The sequence below is a fragment of the Nylanderia fulva genome, unplaced genomic scaffold (genome assembly GCF_048542155.1).
Source record: "Nylanderia fulva isolate GAGA-0341 unplaced genomic scaffold, ASM4854215v1 Scaffold559, whole genome shotgun sequence".
Classification (NCBI taxonomy): domain Eukaryota; kingdom Metazoa; phylum Arthropoda; class Insecta; order Hymenoptera; family Formicidae; genus Nylanderia; species Nylanderia fulva.
In genome coordinates, this window is record NW_028190653.1 from 13842 (window position 1) to 26139 (window position 12298).

Genomic DNA, 12298 nt, shown 5'->3' on the forward strand with positions numbered 1-12298 from the left:
GCTTTGGACATTCACATTCCACAGCCACAGTAATCAAAGAGTTAGGATTTCAATTCTTTAAGGTAACGTATTGATAGTTTGTTCATTACTTAGCAAATGCAAATACAATTTGACTTTATCACTTTATAATTATTAAAAATCGTTTTAGAGTGAATCTTATGTAACAAGCTTTTTTTGGTTTTCCTTCGGAATTTTTTATAATGAACTCAGAAATGTTTTGTATATGTATAAAAATTTCATTTAAAAAAGGTAAAAAAAGTTGTTAAGGTCCGCGTCAAAAACTATATCTCCAAAATCTTACAGAATCTTAAAACATATCTGAAAAATAATTGTATTTAAAATATATAATGACATTAAAAACTTGCAATAACAAAAATATAAACATTAAAGACTTGCGACAAAAACAAATTAATTTAAAAACTTAACATACATATATTATATAACATACATATATATACATATATTACATGAGGTGAGACACGGATGTGATTTATTTATAATAAATAACGTTATTTGAATGATGTATAAAAGATTGTGAATGGGTACATGTTTGAACACATAAACGCTATCTAGCTATCCAAAAAAAAAGTGTATTACCACCACACACACACACCACGCGCGCACGCGCACGCACGCACGCACGCACGCACGCACGACACGCACGTATACATTCTTCTTATAATGCTCAGAATAAAAAATCAGCACATGATCCACATTCTCTCAAAAACCATGACATATGACACATTTTTCATACATATTCCAATATTTTTAAACATAATTAATTGTAACAATAATTTTTGGTATCACTAGTCTAGGTTTCATCACAGTAATAATTTAAAATATGATATTTAGTATTAAGGCAGAAAATCTATACTTGGCAAAAATAATCTTATTTATTTTATGATCTCCTTCGACAGCGCACTGCTGATTTCACTAAAACATCTGATAGCTATACATTGACTTTGCAACCATATTTTCTAATTGTATTTCCGATTAACTTACTTCTTCACAATTATTTTTAGTTAATCAGTGTAATTCTGTAACATGTAAGTTACGAAATTGTATTACTTTGCACTTATATTATATTAATTTTAGAAAATAATAACTTTTTTATAATTTTTATTATTATTAGCATTAAAATACTATTGATTTTATAAATATATAATTTTAATATTGATTGATTATAATATAAAAAACACTGAGTATACCTTAATTATATATTAAATAATGCCAGAACATACACAAACATTTTAAAACTATTAGTAATTATATATAATGAATATTTCCGTCCGATTGTTATACATTAATGAATAAAATATACAAAAATAAAAAGTATATCAATTGTGTGTATGTGTGTGTAAAATGAGACGAGTAATAATCCAATGATGTCATGGAGCGATATTTATCAATGGGTGCATTATGAATGATCATCCAACATCATCTTGAAAAAATAATAGTTTGATTTTCTGCTTTTTGAATTTTCGCATACCATGGAAGATAAAAAAGATCGGAATAAAAACTTATTCTGTAATATAAGTAATAGGGTAAAGCAATCAATAACTAATTCATTAATATTTTCTATAGACCATCGGAAAAAGTTGTCGTACACCGGATGACTATAATCTCGTATTATTTTTATGAGAGGGACAAATGCTTTTCCAAATCCCAATTATTGCAAGTAACGTAGATCATCATCTGTTTTTGTGATTCTGCAATTTCCCCTCATAAAATTAAGAAAACTTGGGCGATGTAATTGCTAAATTCACAAAAAATTTAAAATATGTAGAAAAACATTACAAATACGTGAAAATTGTTTGTGTAATATTTACTGTTCTAAAACATTTTAATAAAATACTAAGAAACAAATATAAAATTGCATTTTTCTTTATAAATTTGTTATATCCCCCAAAGATATACAATAGATATAACTATTAAAGTTAACTAATATTAAGAAATGGGTACTCGTATTGCATCCGCAATTACGACAGACACTGACCCGCGTTAAAAAAGCATACGATGCTGCGAGGTATACGCGGAATCAGAATTACGACAGATAATGACCGCGTTAAAAAACGCATACGATGCGAGGGGTATACGCGAAATCAGAATTACGACAGATAATGACCGCGTTAAAAACGCATACAATGCGAGATATACGCGGAACAGAAATTGATCAACGTGCAAGCAAAGCAGAAGGACTTTGAATCTGCTTCGCTTGCACCTAGATTCTCGACCGGGGAAACCTGTTGCCAGGCACCCCTTCCGATCGGGAAACTCCAAAAAACAACGATATATAAAAGAGAGTAGAGACGCGACAGCTCGCTCAGTCGCAGACACAAATAATCGCTCTAACCACGATCTCGCTAAACCGCGCGCGCACCTAGCATCGACTCGCAGTTGTGCGCGATACGCGGTAGTAAGTAGAAAAAGTCAGTGCCGCACACACGATAAAGCTTCAGTTGTATTAATAGTGGAATAAAATAAAGACCAAGTGGTTGAAGTTGAATAAAGCATTTTAATAATACAAAAAGTGTAGTGCATTTTCTACAAACACCCGACAAGTCCTGACGCCCCGGATTCCCATCCCAATTTGGCGCGACCCTTAAGTGTCCTCTCCCGAGGCACACAACAAATTTATATATCTATTATATATCTTATATTTATATTATGATAATAAAGAATATAACATAATTTTAAATGCAATTAAATAATATATTATTTAATTTTTCATTAAAGCACTAAAACAGATTATATTTGAACAAAGTATTGAGAGAGTTATAAAATGATTTTGAACAATAACAAAAACCAATTAAAAGAAAATAAAGACAAACAAAAAATTAAAAAAATAAGTAGGTAGATCTACGAGAGAAGAATAATGAAAAATGGAGAAGGTATGGAAAAGAGATTTAGATATTTAAAACCTGTTAAAAAAGATTGAAAACAATAAAAAATAGCAAAAGAATGCAATTAAAAGAAAGAAATATAAGAATTATGGACAATATACATATAGATAAATAAGGAATAATAAAAGAATAAAAATAATTTTAAAAATTATTTTCAAAAAATAACAAATTATGAAACAAAAATAAACAAAACAACATGAATTGCATATGAAAGAGAGAAAACGATAAATCAACCACTTCTTTCTACAAAAGCGGTTTCCTAGTACAAATAATTGAAATTAAAAATAAATTAGTAGAAAAAAAAAGAGAAAATTAGCGGGAATGTAATAAAACTAAAAAAACACCATTATGAATAATGTCTGAAGAAGCAAAGAAATTAAGGGACATTTTATACAATTTACTATTATGATACATATTTAGTTATGCTAATTTATTTTTTTATATATATTCTATATGATATTACTACTTGACTGTTGTGTATATAAACGAACGATTTTCCAAAAATATTGTTTCGGTTAATTAAGGCGTGTGGCATATTGCGACAGTATAAAGGGTGTTTAAATCAAATTATAATATTAGATGTATTTTTTTAAATATATATATTTATTATACATAGTTGAGTGTTGTAACATGATTTTATTGATTTTATAAAGAAAAATATATATATATATATATATACCCGCCTAAACAGGAACATACAGGAGTTACATTTCGGCAATAATATGGCAAATTTGATGAAACGTTACATAACTATGTTTAGGAAGGTGTCGTAAACGTTTAAAAATAACATTTCAATTGCAACATTCATGCCACTGTTCCAGGAAATGTACATTGTGGCTGTTTATCGATATTGAAATGTTAGGAAAGAAATGTTTGGCCAACATCCTAGAAACATTCATTTGGGATGTTCAGTTTGTGTAACGTTCGGAGACATTAACAGCATTGTTACATTTGCGCGACGTTCATAAAACATGTATTTTAAAAACATTCCATAAACGTTTCATTTGGGATGTTTAGTTTGTAACCTTAGAGACATTGACAGCAATGTACAATTTGCTACGTTCTAAAACATATTTTTAAAACATTCCATAAACGTTCATTGGGGATGTTAGTTTGTAAACGTTCAGAGACATTACAGCAATGTACATTGTGACATTCCTGAAACATTAATTTCATAATATTCTAGAACGTTAGTTTTTTATGAAACATTTTAAACTTTGTAAATATTCAAAAATATTACACTTGCCATTGCAGAGATTTATATATTTGTGTTTGCAATTGTTTTTGTACAATTGGGTTACATCAAACGTTTTGAATGAAACACAAAAGACTGTTAGTACAGATCATGGTACGTATATCTATAACATTAATATAAATAATGGGTACGTATATTACATTAATAAATAAAGTACGTATACATTAATTAAATCAACTGGAATTTTTAATATTTTAAATTTATCATATTTGAAAATAGTTTTTGTTTACGTTTCATGCCAAACATAGTAAGTAAACAAAGAGAGTTTCATATTTTTATTTAAAAAATGTACAAATATTTAATTGAAATCTTTCTAAATAACGTGTTTTATACATATATGTATTCAATTTATCTTTGCGACGTCGAAAAAAATATTTCACTCGTGGTGACTTAAAAAAAATCTATTGTAACATATTTACGTATCCACAATATTCTCATTTACATGTTCAAGAAGTTTTAGGAATCTATTAATAATCACCGGCTCGTCGTTAGCACACGAGTTGATACGCGTTAACTAGGGAGCGCGGCTCCGTTTCGTCTCAGAAGCTTTAGTATGTGAATAAGAATACCCAATATAATAATAAGACAATTGTGTTGTTGGGCTTTATTGGAGGTTTTAAAGTCGTTTATAATTAAATTTTAAATTCATCTTTATTTTTAACTGGAAGCAGCAATGATATGCCTGTTGGTGAGCGGTTCGAGATTCCTGCCATGATAGTTATATATGTGTTATAATTTATATTTTATAACGTTAAATACCATAAAATATTAAAACTACGTATTAAAATATATGAGAATCTTCATGTGAATGATTTTAATTTTTCAGTGATTTTTTTATCAAGTCAATAATAGCAATACTGACATAAATTAAAACAATAATGGCTAAAATAAAAAATGTTTTGTTACAAAACGTCATATGAGACGGATGGTAAAAAAGAATTAATACACATCTTGCAGTTGAATCGACAATTAATTCAGACGAATAATTTGCCTAATAACATACAAACACTTATACAGTGTAGATCACTGTCATAATGTAAAAATACACAATATAAGTAGATACTGCAAAGAAACATAAGAAAAACAAGAACAATGTGAAAAACAATGATTGATAATGTGGATCCCGAGATTCCAGAAAAAATTGAGATTGAACCATGGAATCTATTGATGTAATTGGAAAGAAATTAACTGTCAGATATTCTTTATCATTTGAAAATTTAGGTAATAATATCCCTATTGTAAATGATGTCATAGGTAACGCTGTGAAAACAATGGTTTTTAAAATACAGACAGTTGCTTAGGCAAATCTGCCATGCATGGAAGTGTTGGTTATTCTACGAGTGATATTTCCAAATTAGCAAAAGAATCGCGAATCTTTAAAAACCCAAGTTCATGTCAATATGAACTTAAAGGTTTCCTCCCAGGTTCTTTGTCACATTGGGCATAGAGAATGGACTACGTAGGATAATTAAATAATAGTTTAAATTGCAAAACATTTGATGCAAAAGTAGAAATAGTATTACCTCTTAACATAAACATTGCTGGTTTAACGATATTATTCTTCAAAAAGTCAACTTCTGGCCTCTTTCTTATCTCCATAGATCAAATCTGGTTGATATAAAAAATATTAAAAAACTTTTTGAGGCTGGGATATATCACGGACACAAGAAACCGCCTATGTTAGACCAATTTTTAACGGAGTGTATAACAGAGTTCAAAACATTTAGAACAAAAATGGTGTTAAATAAAATAAAAAAATAATAAAAGTAAAGGTTGGTAAACTTCTTGTATGCTCCTGCAAAATCATTATTTTTAGTATTAAAGGTCATACAGGCTATAATGCCGGCAAAAGGCATTTCAAGAAGGGACCTTGTTAATGAAAAGAATGACTTTCTTTTTACAAACAAATGAACAATTGAGCGAGATTTCAGTATCAGAAATAAAATTCGATGAGGAATTCATAAAGATACAAGTCCTTTGAAAAGGCTAATATTTTTTGTATCTCAATCCTCTCGATGGCATGCAATTTTGTATTTATGGCCGTAGTTAAAAGATTAATTTATTGTTTTGGATAAAGAGCGGAAAAAAAAATCATCGTTTACCCGAGACTGATAAAAAATGATATTAATAATCAATTATTGTTTTGAAGAAATTATGTGGACCGAAAATTTTCCAGCTTTGCCAAAGAAGTTAGGGACATTGAAATTACTATAAGCCCACTGAAATTAAGGCAATTTTATGATACACGGACCAAATTTGTTTTAAAAAAGATTCTGCAAACAAAACTATTATACACACATTTCATGGCCTTATCCTGCGCCTTGAATTTTATGCATCCTGCATTTTATACAGAATTTATAATAATTATTATTGAAACTACTCGAAACTTTGTGCAAAAATATGCAAGACTTTACGGAAAGAATATATTACTCTATGTTATGCCTTATACATTTGCATAGATTGCTTGCAACTGGTACAACTTACCAACTTCAGTTGTTTTAAATAGGAACTGTATTGTATTGAGATAAAAAAAAACAATTCAAGCTACAAGAAATCCTTACCAACAAATTTGTAATGGTTAAAAAGACAAGAAATATATGCAAAACATTTGATTAATGAAAAACGTATCCAATTTCCGTCAGCAATGTACTGATCAATTTCATAAACAAGATTTTATTATTTACAAAACAGTAATCATTGAAAAGTTTTTTGAACTACACATGTAATAAAAGATAATTTGGTTATGTTAAAAAAAAAATTGTGTATTTTGGTCGAAAGTATTTATAATAGAAATTCAAGACTTCAGGAAACTTTTTAAAGGGAATTTGGGAAAATTCAGTGAAGTGTCAAAAACCAGTGTTTCAGTTCAACTTGTTACTCAGAATTTATTTAATATTTCAGCAAAACACAACAGTTGTCAATCGATTGGTACACAGTCAATCTTCACGACATTCAAAGGGGCGGAAAGTGGAAATTCATACGGACGATGGTTTCTTCATCATGCAATTAATTAGACCCTGCAAGAATTAACATAATCCAATTATAATATAATTTCAAATAATGGTTTTTAGTTGCAGGTTATTTTTTTATGTAGGTTACGAGTATATCTAGGAGGACGCCGCGCTCTTCCACGGCGGGTACGTCCGCCCACAGTTCATTTTATTCGTTAACTATTAAAAAGACAATCTACAAACAAATTACAAATAAAAATCATAGAACCACGTCTATCCCCGAAAAAAAGATAGCGAAAATATCGAAACAATAGCCGAAAATATCCGTAGGGACGCATAATGTGTATACGTTACCGGACCCCCCGTCCCCCTCCCCCTTTCCCTCTTCGCTAACACTTTGCGATTTTCTGTAACCTGAAAACATAAAATTTTGATAATATTACACCTTGAAAACGGAATACATATTTTCAAAACCGTATGGACCTATTCAATCGAAAAGCGCAGAGTTTGTCCGATGGGAATACATGAGAACATTAAGGAACTTGCATAGTTTTTCTCTATTGGTTGCTGAGATGATTTGAATTTTTTAAGTTATCTTTGGTCGCAAACGCCGTCTTTTTTTCCCTATCTTTCCCCTCTTTTTTCCCTCTCTTGTCACATTTACACATTCTGTTTTGTTTCGATCAGATAGTCGAGAGTGTATCTTGCGCCCCCCGTATCTACCCATCCTTCGCCGATCAATTTATTTGTCCCCCCTGCACTTCTCGGCCGAATGCTGTTGCCGTTATTCACCTCCTATCAGCACGGACGACCCTAATCCACCCTCCCCCCTATTCCTCCCCCTCTTCCCCCCCCTATCTCAGCTGATCAATTTCCGGCCACAAGGAGAGATAGAAACGAGGGCGAGAGAGAAGGAGAGAAAGAGGGGGGGAGGACAGAGAAGGATAGAAAGGAGAGAGAAGAGAATATATAAAAAAATGATATATATATATAATATATATATATAATATAATGTTTTCATATATAACTTGACATGAGATTATTACATGAACTTTATAATTTATTTATAAATAAATTTAATTATAAGAAAATGAACCATATTTCACATATAATTAGTTAAGTATACAATTATTTTATATAATTATATAGAAAAATATTTTTCCCGGGTGACCCTGCAATTTATATATTTTATTCATAAGACCACTATTTTTCGAACTAATTGACCGTTGCCGGACTTTTTGAAACCACCTTGTATGATACTATAGTAATATATGATATATATATATAAGGGGAGAATATACAATTTACCATAATATTATATATATCTATATATAGATAACTAAATTGTAGATAAATTACCGACATTTTAATTCAGTATTTATCGATAATATCCATACATGTCAAAAAGCCTTTTCGTGTGTTCAAATATTGAAATCAGCCAAACATATATATTTTTACGTCGAATTATCTTGCACAAGCATCTAGGGGCAATACAGTAAACAGACTTATATATAAATGTGTCTCTTTATGAATAGGTGAACACAATTTCAATATTGCCGTTTATATATGTTGAGGAGGAGGAGTAGGTCATGGAGGGTCAAAGGCAGAGACAAAGGGACCAGAGAGAGAGAGAGGAGAGGAGAGAGCGAGAGAGAGAGGGGAAATGTATATTCCTTTGAAAAATCATGAAAATATGCATATATCATCAAAATATATAAAAGAGCAATATTGAAATTGTGTTCAACTATGTCATAAAGAGACACATTTATATATGTATGTTTTACTGTCATTGAAACGCTTAGAATGCGTGTGCGAGATGATTCGACAGTATAAAATATATTATGTTGTCTGATTTCAATATGTTGAACACACTAAAATGGCTTTTTGACATATATGGATTATTATCGATAATAGCGGAATTTCGGTAATTATCGACAATTTTAGTTCCACTCAAATGAGGGCGCTAACCCGTCGGAGTTCGGCCAACGCTCCAGCATGCCCTTAAACGGGGTGGAAGAAAATATGGCCCGATTTAAAAAAATGAAATATTAAAAAAAAATGATTTGTTAAACTCGCGAAAGAAAATTTTTTTACTAACAAGTAAATTTACTATTTACTATTTGGTTTGCTTTTATTCCTGCCCATACATTTATCGCCCAGCGATATTGATAAGCGCGTTCTCAAACGACATGCGGGTTTTCTTCTGCCCAATGCAGAAAATTGTGTGAATTAAACACAACCGTTCGGTGTGAACGTGGCTTCGTCAGTCCATAAAATTCGATCGGGGAAAAAAATTATTCCGTCGATACTTGCGCAAGAAATCCTGTGTGTTTCACCGACTGTTAATATTTATTAAAAATAACGCGAAAAAAATATGAAATAAAGATAAAAATATCTTCACAAAAATAGACCCGCCGTTCACGTTCATCATTGTTTGAGATGCAAAGTAAATTTTTAGTAAATTCTAGAATCATCGATCAGCGTCAATAATAAAAGTCACGTTCTTTTTTGTATGTTTGTCAAGGTAAAAAGATGTCATAAATTAAAACCTGTCATCACAAAAACATTCTTTGCATATAAACATTAGCGGTATCGCAACCGTTTTCGCCGGATACGTATTGCGCTAAAAGCATGCGCAAAATTGCCACGCGGCCTCAATCACCAATTAGAAATAGCGAGCGGCCGCGCGCGCATGGCAAAACGCGAGTCCTTTGCGCATCTTAGGGAAGCGGCCAATTATGAGCTGTGTCCTCGAGTCACCTCGAGCACAATTTAAATTGCTCACAATAATAGGCGCTTCCCGAGAGGGTGGGTTTTCTTCGGGAAACCATAAAAAGAGAGCTCGCACTCGAAACTCCCGCCTTATCGCCTTTCGCAGTGACCGCATAACGCAAACCGCATATTAAGCTAATCCGCAAAAAATCTCGTTGACGACCGCCGCTTATTCCGCACTTTGTTCTCGATTACGTTTTCTCTGAAATAATTAACTGTTATAATAAGTCTTGTTCAAGTGTATTTTGTATTTAAGTGTGTGTTGAAATTAAACCTTTTGATACAAAAAAAAGTGACTTATCCTGTTGTGTCGCGAGATCCTCTCTCACGCAGCGCGTTCGCGAACAGTCATCTCTCGGTAAAAGTTGCTGTAATGATACTCGCTGATAATGATACGGATATGCAATCCATTCTGACGTAGAACATGATGCATCACGTATCGCGAGAGACCGAGCATCCGAGATACACGGCGCACACTGGTCCTGGGGTTTTCTCCGAACGCTCGCAGGATTCTCTCTTCTCGTACGTGATAACGTACTAGTGCCCTCGCGTTTCGATTTGGCATCACAACTCCTCTTTCTCTGGCGCGTTGAACACACTTCAAAATTGTATTATAATACGGATGACGCTCACGGGAAATCGCTCCGCGTAAAGACGAGCCGTAGCACGAGCATTTTCTCCGGCTGCTCCGTATACTCTTCTGAAGTATAATCTGCCATTATTTAATAACTTTTTACACGCATTTTACGAGACGTACAACTCGAAAGCTAGGCAGGATCATATCTTTATCTACCAAAAACGCTCCGCGTAAAGGCGTAAAGAAAAGCCGCGGCGCGCAAGGATCGGCGGAAAAGATATCAGATGATACTGCGGCAAACGTTTGAAATAATTTTTCTTCGCCGATCTTTGCGCGCCGCGGCTTTCCTTTACGCCTTTACGCGGAGCGTTTTTGGTAGATAAAGATATGATCGCGATCGACCGCAAGGATATCAGATGATATTGCGGCAAACGTTTAAAATAATTTTCTTTAACTTATTATCAATTCTCTTTTTCTCGTAATTTGTTGCTCCACAGTAGCTGCCCAGCTTTCGAGTTGTACGTCTCGTAAGATGCGTGTAAAAAGTTATTAAATAATAATGGCAGATTATACTTCAGAAGAGTATACGGACATGATTATCGTATACGGAGCAACCGAAGAAAATGCTCGTGCTGCGGCTCGTCTTTACGCGGAGCGATTTTCCGAACGTGAGCGTCATCCGTATTATAAAACAATTTTAAAGTGTTCAACGCACCAGAGAAAGAGGAGTTGTGATGCCAAATCGAAACGCGAGGGCACCAGTACGTTATCACGTACGAGAAGAAGAGAGAATCCTGCGAGCGTTCGAAGAAAACCCCAGGACCAGTGTGCGCCGTGTATCTCGGATGCTCGGTCTCGCGATACGTGGTGCATCATGTTCTACGTCAGAATGGATTGCATCCGTATTATCATCAGCGAGTACAGCAACTTTTACCGAGAGATGACGAACGGCGCGTCTATTTTTGTGAAGGTATTTTTATTATCTTTATTTCATATTTTTTTCGCGTTATTTTTAATAAATATTAACAGTCGGTGAAACACACAGGATTTCTTGCGCAGTATCGACGGAATAATTTTTTTTCCCGATCGAATTTTATGGACTGACAAAGCCACGTTCACACCGAACGGTGTTTAATTCACACAATTTTCTGCATTGGGCAGAAGAAAACCCGCATGTCGTTCGAGAACGCGCTTATCAATATCGCCGGGCGATAAATGTATGGGCAGGAATAAAAGCAAACCAAATAGTAAATAGTAAATTTACTTGTTAATAAAAAAATTTTCTTTCGCGAGTTTAACAAATCATTTTTTTTAATATTTCATTTTTTTAGATCGGGCCATATTTTCTTCCACCGCGTTTAAATGGAGCAATTTATCTTAATTTCCTCCAAAATGAGTTACCTGCTCTTCTCGAAGATGTTCTTCTTTGCGATAGAGCGGAACTCATTTTTCAACATGACGGGACTCCGCACTTTTCTCGACAAGTGCGCGATTTTTTAAACGCGCATTATCCAGAGAGATGGATAGGTCGAGGCGGCCCGATCATCTGGCCGGCGCGATCGCCAGATCTTAACGTGCTCGATTATTTCGTGTGAGGTCACATTAAAGATTTAGTCGAGCATAGGCGTGATGATACAGAAGCTGAAGTACGGGAAGCAATTCTCGCAGCTTTTACTACCATTACTCCAGAAATTGCGTATCGCGCAACGCGTAATATTGTTCGAAGGGCTGAACTCTGTTCGCAAGAACGAGGAAGGCACTTCGAACAATTATTAAATTAAAATATGAGAGTGGATTAGACCTACCGGGGATACCACTTTAAAAAAAATGCGCCGTGTTA

At 33.2% G+C, this 12298-nt stretch overlaps 1 pseudogene; it reads left to right on the top strand.

Annotated features, from left to right (window-relative positions):
- The first annotated feature begins 11017 nt into the window (after positions 1–11017).
- LOC146721070 (uncharacterized) lies at positions 11018–12031 on the top strand (annotated as a pseudogene).
- The last annotated feature ends 267 nt before the right edge of the window (positions 12032–12298 follow it).